Source organism: Kryptolebias marmoratus, linkage group LG7 (assembly GCF_001649575.2).
Source record: "Kryptolebias marmoratus isolate JLee-2015 linkage group LG7, ASM164957v2, whole genome shotgun sequence".
Taxonomy (NCBI): Eukaryota; Metazoa; Chordata; class Actinopteri; order Cyprinodontiformes; family Rivulidae; genus Kryptolebias; species Kryptolebias marmoratus.
In genome coordinates, this window is record NC_051436.1 from 4,822,785 (window position 1) to 4,837,075 (window position 14,291).

The 14,291-nt window shown below is 41.8% G+C and overlaps 1 protein-coding gene across 3 annotated transcripts in view; it reads left to right on the forward strand.

Moving 5' to 3' along the window:
* Window positions 1-14,291, forward strand: part of kdm6ba (lysine (K)-specific demethylase 6B, a) — a 95,922-nt gene that overhangs the window by 29,089 nt on the left and 52,542 nt on the right. For all 3 annotated transcript variants that reach the window (XM_025008507.2, XM_037976609.1, XM_025008508.2), the window contains exon 4: window positions 7,510-7,571. The gene's annotated coding sequence lies outside the window, so the exon portion shown is untranslated. The remainder of the gene's footprint in view (window positions 1-7,509; window positions 7,572-14,291) is intronic.

Sequence of the window (14,291 nt, forward strand, 5' to 3'; positions counted from 1 at the left end):
TGCATTTGTCTCTTTACTTAAATGACAGCACACACACACACACACACACACACACACACACACACACACACACACACACACACAAAGCTATCTCCTCTCTGTTTGCAAGGCCATATTTGCAGAGTGGAATAATGTTGGTTTTCTGTAACACTCTGACCCAATATTCAGCCTTGTTTGTGTCTGTGCACGTTCCTGGAACTGAGTGTGTGTTAAAGGACGCAACAAACCAGGCGACAGAGTCCTCAGCTACGCTCACAGCTCAGTAAATGAATGATAATTCTGTACAAAATGAAATATACACACAAATTCACATGTTTCAAACATCTCTGTTGCTCACTGAGCTTAAACCTCTTGGAGATTATTGTTACAGCAGATTGTACCTCAGGTGAAAAGTTGATTCTTCTGTTTATGTGAAATGAATGAGCAGCAACAGATCATGTATTGATCTTTTTGAAGGGGTGTCCCATTTTGTAGTGGAGTATTTTAACCACAGTACTTCTTGACTTCAACTTGGGGCTGCGGTAGCTTGGTGGTTGGTGCCACAGTCTTGTTATCCTAAAGCTTAGGTTGTGTCAGGAACAGCAAACGGCGTAAAACAATCGCCAAATTTTTCACGTGAGTTAGCTCGCTTTGGAAAGAAAAACAACCTCTTGACTTCAAGTTAAGGGCCAGGGGGACTCTTAAAATCTAAGAGTAGGGGCACCACTGAATGCCGTCTCTTTAATAGATCAGTAAATTGATTATTATTCTAAAATCACATGTCTTAAAAAAGGACTCATATGCGAATGATCACATATGAAAAAAAGGTTGCTGGCACCCATTTCTTTGCTCGGTTTCGTTTCAGTTTGTTTCTGTAATACCAGTTCGCGAGTAGCCTTACACAAAGAAACACGTGTAACGCAGTAAAAGTGGTCAGTCAGCATCTGCTGGGGTCATTGGAGTGAGAGCTCTGTGGGGTTAAAGGTCAAACTGGACACTTGGGCCTCTGCAAGGGAACAAAGCAGGTGTCCTACCAACCAGGCAGGAGGAGGTCAAGCTGGACGGTGAAGGAAATTCATTTAAACATAAAGAAACGTGCATAAATTCTACACAATTCAGCACATCACTTGTTTTTTTCTGTTTGTTTTATTATTGTTGCTTCATTTGGTCTTCTCCAGCCTGCTGCATTTTTTTTTTTTTTTTGCATTCCATTCTCTTAATTAGCAAAACCAAACTGCTCGTTTGCAGAACAGCATCAGCCACAACATGGTCACATGACGTGCAGTAATTTCCCAAGAAAATACTGAATCAGCTGCAGCTTTCTCTAAGGTTTTAGGAAGACTAACATGTCTTCATGTAAGCATTTTAATTTAAGTGCCCATTTGTTTCACAGTTTAATCTGCACAGCATCAAACCCTTTCACGTCAGGTTGATGAAACATAGATTTAAACATTTAGAAAAGTCCTCTCCACCTGTTGGTCTGTTTGCTTTTAGCTGCTTCGTCTCTGCAACCCAAACCCGGACCGTGAGTTGTAGACTGCCACCGCTCTCATTAAAATCAGCATAACTTATATTAATGGCTGTCATGAACCCAAGGGAGCCGAGGGCTTATTAGGAAGCATAAATCACAGGGGTGTAAGTTACATCTATTTATCTTTTCATGTGTCAAATTTACTTACCATCCCAACAAAGACGTGTAGTGTTTTAGCTACGCTTTGTCCATGTTTGGCATGTGTTTTTTCTGAATGCATTACTTGCAAACGGGATGTTGTGCTTCCATAAGGTGCTTTGACATCTCTGCTTTTTGTTGTTTGATGCTTCGGGGACTCACACATGGTATTCATAAACATGCGTTCCTCATTTTAAAAGTCACCACATGCATTTCATGAAAAGTGGACAACTTTGTTGTGGGCTTTGGGGGGTTGAGGTCGCTGTGATTTAAATAAGCTATAAATTCCTCTGTCCCTGTCTGACACTCTCAGACACTCTACAGCTTGTCGTTTTCTGAGCTCGGGGCTGTGCACATCAAAGGGAAGCTGCAGTAGCGACTTTCAGACCTGAGGTTCACTCTTTTGCTTTGCCGCCGTTGTGTTGAATCCGTGGCGTGTTGGACAAACACCCTCCATACATATGTATAGTGTTTTGTTTTTTTGTAATTTGCATCTAGCTTGTCTAATTATAGTGGACTTGTTTTTGTGACTCATGGCTCAAGATGTAATTTATTGTAAGTTGTATAGGCTGCAGCAGAAGTAAGCAACACAGAAAATTCTGTTTTGAAAACCAAAAAATTTCTTTCGTTATTGCAAATTTAAGAGGTCGGATGAAAGTAAAGTCAAAGAACACAGGCAGACCTCATCCATTAGGTTTGATATTTCACTGTCTGTGCTGAGCAGAGTCAATATGATTGAGATTCCATTATTAACATCACTTTGCTCGCAATACCTTTATATTATCTGGCGCTCTTTCTGTCTAAGCATATATGCCGTCCATGTCAGTTGTTTCTTCTGCAAACAATTCACGAAGCTCTTCAAAGGTTTCGAGGGCTGGTGACCTCCTGACTCACAGCAGATCTTTACTGGTTTTTTCTCTGTATCAGTTCAAAAGTTAGGATTATATTGTAATTCTTGGTTAGTAAATATAAGAGTTCCTGTTTCACTAAGGTTTACTGCAAATAGGTCAATCATACTGGACTTGTGCTCGACAAAACGGCTTCATTAAGTTTGGATGAGGATTGGTTCATTTTTTTTTAAATGTCCATCTCTGATGTAGACGGATGCAATGATTGAAATGCATATAGATTCACTCTTTGCAGTGAAACCAATAAGCAGATCCAGGGTCCTGAATCAAACATTACTTTGCAAACTGAAGTAGAAAATACCAAAATGTGAAGCTAAAACGTTACGGCAGACCTGCACATCATCTTCCACCAATCGGAAACGCAGTCTGTGACGAAATTCAGTATCATTTTACCAAGTTCTAATAGAAGGACACTAAAGTATTGGACTTCAACAGTTACCCACTGTAGGACAATAAAAGGATTCTTCTTCTTGTTCTTATCTTAGTTTTTGTTCTCTTGGTCTTGTATTTTTTGTCTTTTTCCACATTTATTTTTTTTCTTTTCTACACTACACAAAGACTGCCTTCAGGCTGATTCAGTCTCTCAGAAATATGTTCAGGAGAGCTTGTATGAAATGTTTTTGGGTCGTTTAAAGACATACCGTTTTGGTCATAAAAATCAAGCAAACCGTTTTGATTCTTCTTCCCGTGAGGACGTACTTGTCTGAGACACAACCATGAAATTAAAACAATAAAAACTAAATTCTGTAACACAACGCTGCATCTAACATTTCATCCTTTAAAGGAAGCACCAACGAGGCCGTTACCACTTTGCTGGGAGCAGAAACTTTATAGAAAAGATTTTCAATTGTTTTTAGAAACACAAAAGTGTGACAGGAACGTATTTCCAAGTTGAAATGGTACGGGCTAAGAAGTGGAGCCGACAGGACGGGCAGAAAGATGGAGGAAAGGAAGCTAATTATAAAAAGTCAGCTTGAGTTGAGTGTCAACTCCACGATGAATACAAGTCCCATATGTGCGGGAGATGAAGGGAATTGGGGGAGATGTGGGGAAGCAAAGGAATCTCGGTCCCCTCGGTGTCCATATGTTGTCCATTTCCCTTCATTTTTCCTACGCTTTTATTTTAAGCCTTTCTTCGCTGATAAAAGATGCTGATCTTGCATCATATTTCTTCTCTTTGTGCATCTTCTCTCTGCCAGATGTTTCAGAGTGCAGCAGGTTATGGGAGATGACAACAGGATCGAGTGGGAGGAGCTTTGGCGATAAACTGAGTGCGTGGCTCTTTGTATACGTCTGAAAGCCTCCACTGTTCTCCCAGTAGATTCTTCCGTTTGTCTTTCTCATTCTGCTTTTTCCTTTCTTTGTTCACATTTCAGATTATTTTTGCCGTTGCGTGTCTTCATTTGTCTGTCTGTTATGGAAATATCTCATGAACCACCAGGTAGATTTGAATAAAACTTTCAGGAACCTATACTTGGATATACATCTACAGCTCATTAACTTTTGGTGGCAATCCAATTCAAGATGACCGCCATAGCTGAGTGACTTTGACTATAATTTTACAGATATTAAGCTAAAATTGATGTGGTAGTAGCTGATAGTCATCCTCAACCCATACTCTGCTCATTAACAGATCTTGCAGGATCTTTGTTTAAACCTTCAGCCTTTAATTTTCCGTGTAAGATTCCTCTGTCTGTATTGGGTTACGTTGCAGGTTTGCTCCTGTGTACAGTAACTCCTAAACATGCAGATTATCACAGTAAGTCCACGTGTGCACAGTGTGTGTCATTCCATGACCGGAGCGCAGGAACACACCACAAGTTTAAATGACACATTATCTAAAAATAGCAGCTGAAGTTTCCCCGTCACAAACTGCTTATCTCAGTGTAAATTCCACTCGCAGGAATAAGCCAACTCTCCCCCCACTTCCTGTGAATTAAAGAGAGGGTCTGGCGATTATTTTCAGCCAAACAAAGGCAGTAAACAGGAGCGGAGCAGCTCAGCAGCTGAGAGGCCCTGGAGGGAAGCCGCCACTGCTGTGTCACCATGTTGGAGCGCCTCAAGGCTCTGTCCCGGGTTCACGGTTTTATTTTTCTCTGCTGTAACTACATACCTGCTCATGTGCCAGTTTGTTGGCCCTCAGGCTATGTTGTCACGCAGATCACAGGAGCTGTTGTGAGTAAGTCCAGCTGTCTGTGTCTGCCTACATCCCTCTGTTCCATGCAGGAACAGAAAGAAAGGAATAAAGTAGAGCGATGTGGATGGACGGGAGAGGGGGGGGGTTACATCAGATGGATCTATTGAGCTCCTTGACATGTGCGAATCATGTCCGGGGGGTGGACTGCCAGCCTCTCCTCCTCCTAGTTTAAGCCACGGGATAATCTCTGGAGGAATGCCAAACAGCTGGAATACAGGGATTATCCAAGAAACGAAGGGTGAATGGAAATTTAAAGACCTTACCTGAAGCAACTGCTTGATTTTCTGCTTTGGAGTATGCATTTGTGGCAGCAGAACGACTGATTTCAGCTCACCAACAGGGTGATAATCAGCTGAAGAATTAATTTATCAGCCGATGTCTCTCTCTTCACATGATGGAGGCCAACTGGTCGATACCATCCGTTTTGTCACTCCAGATTAAAAATGATAATGTATTTTGTAAATATTAATATTTATTCAAAGAAAGAAGTAACTCGAATACATATTAATTGCAAAATAGTTTGTATGTTTGCACAAACATCAGAATTTCTGCAGCTGATAGGCAACGTGTGCTTAAAACGACTCTCCAGAATTTTCAGTCTAAGGCCTTTGAGGTGTTTATGAATATTTATCGCTGCAGCCAATCAGCCTTAGCCAACAGAGAAATGGGTTTAACTCAGTCAGTTTCACAGATATTGAAGTAGTTTTGGTGTGCTTGTAACTGAGAGGCATCCTCAACACATTCTCTGAGCTCGAACACATCTCATGAGGTCATTCATGACATCATTTACAGGTTTGACCAAAACAAGTTGGTTCCTTCTCGATATAAGATGATCTTAGTCTAAAACTCTAAATCCTGTGAGCGGTATGCATTCCTATGCCTCCAGTTTGGGGCTGTTTTTAAACAATATATCAGCTTTGAAAAGCCATTAATGGAAATGGCCTCAGATCAAACTGAGGCTGAATGAATCCCACAGTAAACCTTTAATTTGTGCTTTCTTGAGGAATAATAGTCATTAACTTGGCCTCCTCCTATATAACACGAAGTTCTGTGTATGTTTGGAGTAAATATAGCTCCGACCGGCTGCAGCATAGTGTTTAAAGCGCCGTCACGCTTTCTGTTTACGGCAGTGTTTTTGTAAACAAGCTGCGCCTTCAGGGTTTAGCTCCTGTCCTACTTAACCAGTCGATAAACAGCTTTAGCTTTAATTATGTGATGTCTGATATTGCGCCTTCTTACATCATGCTGATATCTTGTTTATGTGTTCTTTTTTCGTCTGGTGGTGTGTGTTTGTCGATCACTATTTTGCCAGCCTTTTTTTTTTATTATTATTTATTTTTTTCCCCGTGTGCGGATGTCTGAGAATATCCTCAGCGTGGGTGTTTGTCTGGCGAACGTAATCGCTGCCGCTCCGTGTGACTGGTCAGTACATCCAGTTCTGTTGGTTTTAATATCTCTGTTTTCACATATAGAGGACGGATTACATCAGATCAGCTATCATTTTTAAGTCACTGCAGATTTTCAGCTGTTCTGTCTTTTTGTCTTTGTTGAGTGTGTTGAATGTGATTGTTTATCTTTGGGCAGTTAAAACCCACTGGTTTTGGAATATCTTCCTTCTTTAGATGGTCTTACTACTCAATTTAGTCTAAAACTATAAATAATCACTCTACTAAAGGGTTGTTTCCACTGTCCTTGATTCTCCAAACCTTTGTGTTTCAGGTCTCACTGTTACACCAAAATCTGGGTTTTTTTGCTATTTATTCTCCACTTTAAAAATATTTCTTTTACATTTGAGTTTGTCTCATCAACAGCTCCATTTACATGAGGATGAGAGGCGTAAACATGGCAAAAAAGTCTATATATTTTAACATATACAAAGTAAACTACGCAGGGTCTTTATTCCATCCCCTGAAACACACATCTGTGTGATATTTGGGCGTCGTGAACCACCTGTAGTCACTTTATGTGAGATTCTAAAATCTTGGTAGTACCTCGTGTCACGCTGTATGTCTCAAAAAGCAGATGGAGATATCAGGCCAACAATAAATGGAAAACAAGCGCCGGCGTTCAAACTGCTTTATTGTTAGATTCACATTCAGTAAAGAGGGAGAGGAGGATGAGGACAACGAAGGTGGCTGTAGATGCCCCAAAAATTATTTATCTTTTCTGGTCCACATATGTTTTTGCGCATTTTCCATTATTGCTGTTGTTTCATTTGTTTCGTGTCGCTCTCTTCCTGGATTCTTATCGATTAATTGTAGACAGGTCCTTAACGACCTGATAGGAAATTTCCCACACTGCTTGATATTTGTCGTTGGCCGGTGAGCCTGTCACACTGAACGACCGCAGACCATCGATTGAAGCTTACAACCAAAGATTTTGTCTACAACCACTGAAAAACCAAGCATTTAATGTAATTTGTTCTCACGAGCTTCTGGTGATCAGAAGATAATTCGATTGTTGGATTTTCTTCTTCTTGTCTGGACTGAGATGTTTATTTATTTCTTTTTTTCTTTTATCTGTAGTAGTGTAGTCTGGTCCTTAGCAGCAAATTCTTACACATCGGTTTGGAATAAACTTTCCCAAGTGTAACGGATGGTGTGTGTGTGTGTGTGTGTCTTAGGTCTATAATCTTTTGACTTAATGTGTGTGGAGCTGTGCTAAAAAAAGCTTTTTCCCCTCCGTGATTTGTCTTGGCTAATCACATCGGTAAATTTCACGTCACTTCTAATATCTGTGTTCTGCTTGATTTTTAGGTCGAGCGTCGTCCCGCCCACTTGCGTCCCGTTCACACTCGGTGTGTGTCCGCTAGTGGCAGGTAAGAGGAACAAGCTTATTTGTGTGTTTAAGGGTGCGTGTGTTTCAACTCTAATAGATTATCGATGCACTGCTGGGTTGGTTGGCTACAGCAGGCAGTGGAAATGGGCCTGGACTCCCCTGAGGAAACGAGATATCTCCAGTTTACTCACACAACTAACACACACACATACACTCAGGCTACAGACAGACACACACACACACAACGCCAGACTTTAAAGCACAAATTTTCACACTCAAACACACACTGATGTACAATTAGACACAGCACACACCTGCTGGGTTTTCAGAGAAAGCTGAGCTCTATTCTGCCTGTATCTAAAGATGAAAGGAGGAGGAGGAGGAGGGAAGAGGAAGAGACAAAGAAAGAGAGCAGATAAAGAGGAAGAGGAGGAGCGTGTATGAAGAGTGACAGCCAACTCTTCCACCTCTCCTCCCTTCTTCTGTCCCACTCTCCTTTGTGAGCAGATGGGTGGAGGTATCAGATTGTAATGAAAGCCAAAACAGGAGCGACACATCATACATACACAACGACAGTCACACACGGCTGCACACACACACACACACACACACACACACACTTTCACTCCACCAGACAGATGCAACACTTCACATCTATTGTTGCTCCTTGTCTCCTCGGTTTCCTGCTACATTTATGTGTGTGTGTGACGGTATTCTAAGCACATAATGTAAAAAAAAAATACTTGTATACATGTTCAATTATATTTATTTCTTAAAAATACAAACACTTAAAGGGAGAAAATCCAGACAGATGTTTAACGTTGAGAAAGAAGAAAATAAAGAGGCATGAAACGCGTGAACCCTGTCGCTCTTTGTTCACGGAAGGAAAAGGGCAAACGGAGGCATGGTGGAGAATTAAAATGTTTTCATGTCACTGAGTTCACCAGCAGGATGTGATGAATTAATTTTGGACAAATCCCATTTCACCCTTTGCTGCTTCCACTTATCAGTATTCCTGGGTTTTGCTTGTTTGCAGGAAGGGATAAGGCTGTCCGAATTTATTTGGAAGTGGAAATACTAAAAAAATCTGTTGTCCTACAAATTGAGACACTTTAAAGACGCACCTCATACCCTGTTACAGGTTTTTTACTAAAATGTTTATAATAAAATTGAATATGTTGTCCCTATTTGATGCAATTAATTATATATGCTAACTAGCATGTGGCTAACGACAACAAAGTTGGACGGATTTTATTGAAACTCAATAATCGTTGGATTTAAATCCATCTACTGTCGATTAACCTTTGGAGTCATCTTTAAATGGCATTAATTTCACACAGACCTAAACAAAACTTCTTCATAGTAACTAGTTTAAATGTTGCCAACATCTGAGCCGCTCCTCTTAAGTAAAACTTGTGAAGAAATAAGCGGAAGGGAAGGTGAGGGTTTAATATTTCATAGGAGGAAAAAGGAAGGGGGGGGGGGTGTTAGAGGAGATGGGGTCTAAAGCAGTGTTAATTGAACACAGCTGTATCTTGTTAAACATTAATTGGCAATTAATCAGCTCACCCACACTCTTCAGTTGAATGTTTCTTTATGTCTCTTAAAAGGAAAGAGCACAAAAAGTCCCTCCATCTTCTCCCTCCACGAGCCTCATTCAGCCCATTAATCTGGTTTTCTGCCTTTATCTCCACTTCCTTCCTGTCATACGTCTGCAGCGCATCTACAGATCGAGGGAGGGATGTTACTCCGAAAGGGAAGCGTGAGAAAGGGTGGGGGGGTGGAGGAGTGTGGTGCTGGTCCTGGTTCTCCTGTATGGAGAAATCCAGAACGATAAGCTGAGTCTCAGGCCCTGTTTACACATCAAACATTAGAGATTTTTAGACGTTGACTGGAAAAACGTTAGGTTTACACGGTGCTGCTGTGCTCGTTGAACCAGCTGTAGTTCCCATGCCAGGCCACTAGTTGGCGCTTACAGCATGTAGTCACTTCCATCCAAAATGGTGACTTTTGTTTGGACTCACAGTGAGGTTTGTTGCGGTGACATAAACAGCACTCTGCCATTATTATTATTATTGTTGTCCATGTGCAGAACGGCTACTGACTGCAGCCGTCTGTGGTGCGCATGTGCAATTTCACGCTGCGGCTTCCTTTGAGATGCATATGGGGACCAAAAATTTCCACTTTCAGACCTGAGTTCAGAAAGTTTCAGTGTCAGAGAGCCCGACCGCTGTTGTCGTGTAAACGATCGTCCGAACCCCAACATGGATGTTACAGCTTTGTGTAAACGGCCCCTTACTCTCTTCGTCTTCCTTTGATCGGACTGAAAAAGTAAAATCCTGCTGAAATCTGGCAGCCAGGATGTGCATCTTCACAACTTTACTCGTCACTACTAATCATCAAACATCAAATCAATTCCAATTTTTATGCTAGGCCTTTAACCTTTTAGAAATTTTGTTGTAATATATCATTTTTTACAAATATGACACATCTCCTCAGAGGCCTTTTAAAGACATGAGATACAGAACAGGTGGTTTTATACACTTCCTTGCTCGCTGTTTAAAGTTTATCACCTGTGGATGTCGCCTCAGGCACTTTGTGTTCCAATGCTGCAGTGTTTGAACGTGTGTGTGTGTGTGTGCAGTAAACCCGGTCTGTCCAGCAGATCCAGTGTGTCTGGCTGCTCGGCCCAGTCCTGCAGGCTCTTATATAACCGTCCTGAAAACACCAACAGGGATAACCTGCCGCGGACCCACTGACACACATTTTTCTCGCACCTCCCCTCGATCTGTCACCGTCTCCTCATCCAGGCTTTTCGTTTTGTTTTTTTTTTCCTTCTTCCCTCTGTCCCACATCTACGTTATTCCCCTCTCGCTCAATTAAATGCTCTTTTAAACGCTTTGTTTCCCTCAGTCTCTTCTCATTATCTGACGCCGCTTCCTTTCTCTCTGCTCTCTTTATTTGTGTCGATTTGGCCGCATCCCAAAATCCTCAGCTATTACTCACCCTTTTCTCTTCCTTTGTTTCTCTTCTTATTCGCCGTCCTCTTCTACCAGTCGCCATCTATCTTCTCTCGCCGTCTTAAGTTTCTCTTTCTTTCTCCGTCTGGGATCCGGCTCACGTATTACAAACGCTCTTCTAAACTGGCCGGGGTCCAAATCAGCAAAGCAATAAATCAATGCAGTGAGAGAATTATGTAACGTGCCATGATATTGACCGGCCCCTCCCCCTAGTTTCTTCTTTCACACCTTATCCTCCTTAATCAGCCTTTTTGTGTCATTTAAACATAAATCATCTAACCCACAGTTGGTTCGGAGATTAATTTTTGCTACAAACACAGTCAGGTGCTAAACTTAAGAGCACAATCGATGCCAAACTTCAGAGAGTAAATGCGATAAACTAATTTGAGAGTTTCGACAAAACAATCTCGGTGCCTTTTAGTTGATGATTGTGTTTGTGATTCAGCTGTTCTGTTGCGATGATTAATTAGAGTACACTCAAAGCCCCAGGCGATTCTGCAGAAATTAAATATTGACAGACCAGCTATTGGCTGCTCTGCTGAGTGGTAATCAGTGAGGTCAGGAGGTGAGTTCAAACCTCACTCGGAGCAAAGAAGTTGTTACTCAGCAGCGCTTTTCTGGATCTTCTTGTGAAGTTTTGTGAGTGTGTGTGGCCATGTATTTGATACATTGTGGGGACAATCTTCCTAACATATACTACCTTGTGAGGACCAACTGCTCCTTGTGGGGACCAAAGCCTGGTCCCCACGAGGAGAAATGATGTTTTTGGGTTAGGGGTTAGATTTAGGACTAAGGTGTGAGTTGAGTTTAGGTTTGGTTTAGGGTTAGGGTAAGGGTCAGGGTTAGGCTGTAGTTGGGGTGTAGAAATGAATGGAAGTCAATGGAAAGTCCCTGCAAAGATAGAGAGACGTAACGTGTGTGTGTGTGTGTGTGGGGACACTCGTACTTGTCAACACAAGCACCGTGTTCTGGTTAAAAACGGTTTAAGTGTGCTGACAACTCGCAGCTCTGCAGCAGGGCTAATCTGGGTTAAATGTGGAGAACGAACTGCATCCTTTAAAAAGTATGGAATTTGGTTTTAGGACTTCCCAAGTCTGGGTAAGTATGAAAGAAAGAACCTGTTTCCTCTATACCATTTACCTAAATATAAAAATCAGATTTTTTTTACTTTATTTGCTCAAACTCATGCTTTCATTGCATTTTTTATAAATAGAAAGTTGCTCCCAGTGGCATCATTTTCCATGGCAGCTAAGAGAAACAAGAAACGCATTGTAAAGAGCTCTGCAAGCCAAGATAGGTTTAAAAATCCCTACAGTCGACGAGCGACCAGTTCCAGTACGGGTCGCTTGTCGGCTTCCAGATTCAACTTCCTGGTTCCTGTAGGGAGTCATTGCAGCTCAGGGTACTTTGCAGAGAAAATAACTAAGTTTAAGTCTAATCAAATCCAGTTTAGTTATAATGGAACACAGTTTTATCAGTCAGAAATTGTCTAACCAAGAAAACCAATGACTTCCATCATCCATCCTGAGCCTGAACGTGATGGTGAGGAGAAAAAAAACTTCCTTTTGACAGGAAGAGACCTCCAACAGATTCAAACTCCGGAAGGGCGGCCATCTGCCTCGACTGGCCAGAGGTGAGAAGACAGGAAATGTCCTCAAAAACACACACTAGGTGAGAGAAGAAGAAAATCACTATAACAACAACGACACTGATGGTGTTTGAACTGTTGGTCGTCTGTAAAGTATTTTGTTCAGAATTTTCACAAAACAGTTTGATGAATTTGATTAATGGGAGTCTGATTATATTACATTTAGAAATACAAGCACAAGTGAACCAAATAAAATAAATCAACAATAAAACAAACATTCACACTCATTCCCATGTTTCTTGGATGCCGTAGGTCTTATTGTGTTTAAAGTATGTAAGTTAATGAATAATACAACAATCAGCTAAAATCTCTGTTTCAGTAGAACATTAAAACTGTGTGGATGTTTTTATTTTGATAATGTTTTAAACTGTAGATTATTAAAACAATCAGTAATTACCAAACAATGAGTCGGTGTTGGCTCCCAGCAGCTTTGCAGATTATTCTTAAATACCTAAATAAAAAAAGTTAATTCAGATTCGGCATTAAAGAATCTTATGAACCAAATTAAACACATTAACAGCTGTTTGGAGCTGCAGCAAATTAAAAATTAAGCAGATGAAAATGGGTTAAACGTACAAGTCGACACACAAATCGAGGTTTGAATGTCTCTGTTTTTGCATCAGCTTTTAGCGATTCACCAGCAGAATAAATGAAGCCATTACAGAGCGCAGACGCTTTCAGCCTCTGCTGAACTTACAGACTTTTACGCTCACTGTTTGTGCCTCGGTATCGAGTTTCCTTTCTGGTCTGTTCTTCCTGTTGCCCTGCTTCTTAACGGAGGGAAGGAGGGAGACAGATGCAGTCTATAGGAGTCAGAGAGTGCACTAATAGGACTTATATTTCCTCTCGCCTGTGCCCCCAGTGAAAGCGTGCAGCTGCGTTTTTCCATACCATCACCCTCTAGCCGCCCTTCCACCCCCACTTCCTCCTCTCCCTCAACTTTCAGATTCTTGCTAATCTGTTTGTGCAGCCCGTTTCTCACCGGCCCCTTCTGATTTCAGGAAAACATCTGCAACGTCCACGCATGCATTCCCTCTGAATAAGTGATGTTTCATCATTGAACCGGATGTTGGCCATATTGGAGGTATAAGAGACGCCTGCTGAGCTCCCTCTCATCCTAAAATGACCAGTTTACACAGAGTTAAGTTGATCAGAACGTGAAAATGCATTTTTACAGCACCTGTTGGAAGAATTAATTAAACTAGAAAGTCTTTATTGTCAGTGTGTGTAATACATACCGTCTAGGGCACTACCGCTGAAACGACGCTCAGTCAGTCAGCACACCACTCATTCATACATATTTTAAAATGTTTTAAAAATTGCACTTTGGAGTCTGAATGGAAAGCCCGACAGTCTGTTTGTTCTCGACTTTAAGCTGCCGGTTTGTGACCTGCCTGGATGTGAGCCATCCTTCAGGATCTTTTTTGTTTGCCTGGGGCACTGGAAGTTGGATCCCTCCTCTAGTGAGGGAAGAGGGCAGCCGGTGATGCTTTCCGCTGTTTTTATCAGCCTCCGCAGAGCTTTCCTGTCAGCCACTGAACGAGCGGCGTGCCGGCACGCTCTTTACGGTGACTCGGGAGAAGGACACGAGCGGAGGCGTCCGTGGCCCGTCGAGCTCCGTCAGAATTTCAAGTGTGCTCACATTGTCCCACAGAAACGGTCGTATCTCTCTGGGCTGCGACTGTTGGCGACTACTGGAAACGGGGGCGCTCTCAGTTTCCTCGCTAAATTTGTTCTCAAAATCTCGCAGGTTTCTCCAAACCGTCTGCAACTGTATTTTCACACAGAAAAACTGTGGATTAGATCAGAGACTGACCCATTCCAATCAAAATACTTAACTTTTTGTTAACAAAAACTGTATGGAGGAAAGAAAGTCTGGTTCCTGAACCTAGAAGCTTTTGTTCTCGCCGCAGCAGATGTGGTTCGGCTCTTTCTGCTGAAGTCTTCTCACCGACTTCACACATCTGTTGGGCGTGAAGTGAAGATGTTGCTGTAATAAGTCCAACATCTGCAAGGCGAGACGCGGCACTGGGCTTTATAACCTTTTTATTGAAGGATATCAGCGTTTCGATTGATTTTTTTTTTTTTTTTT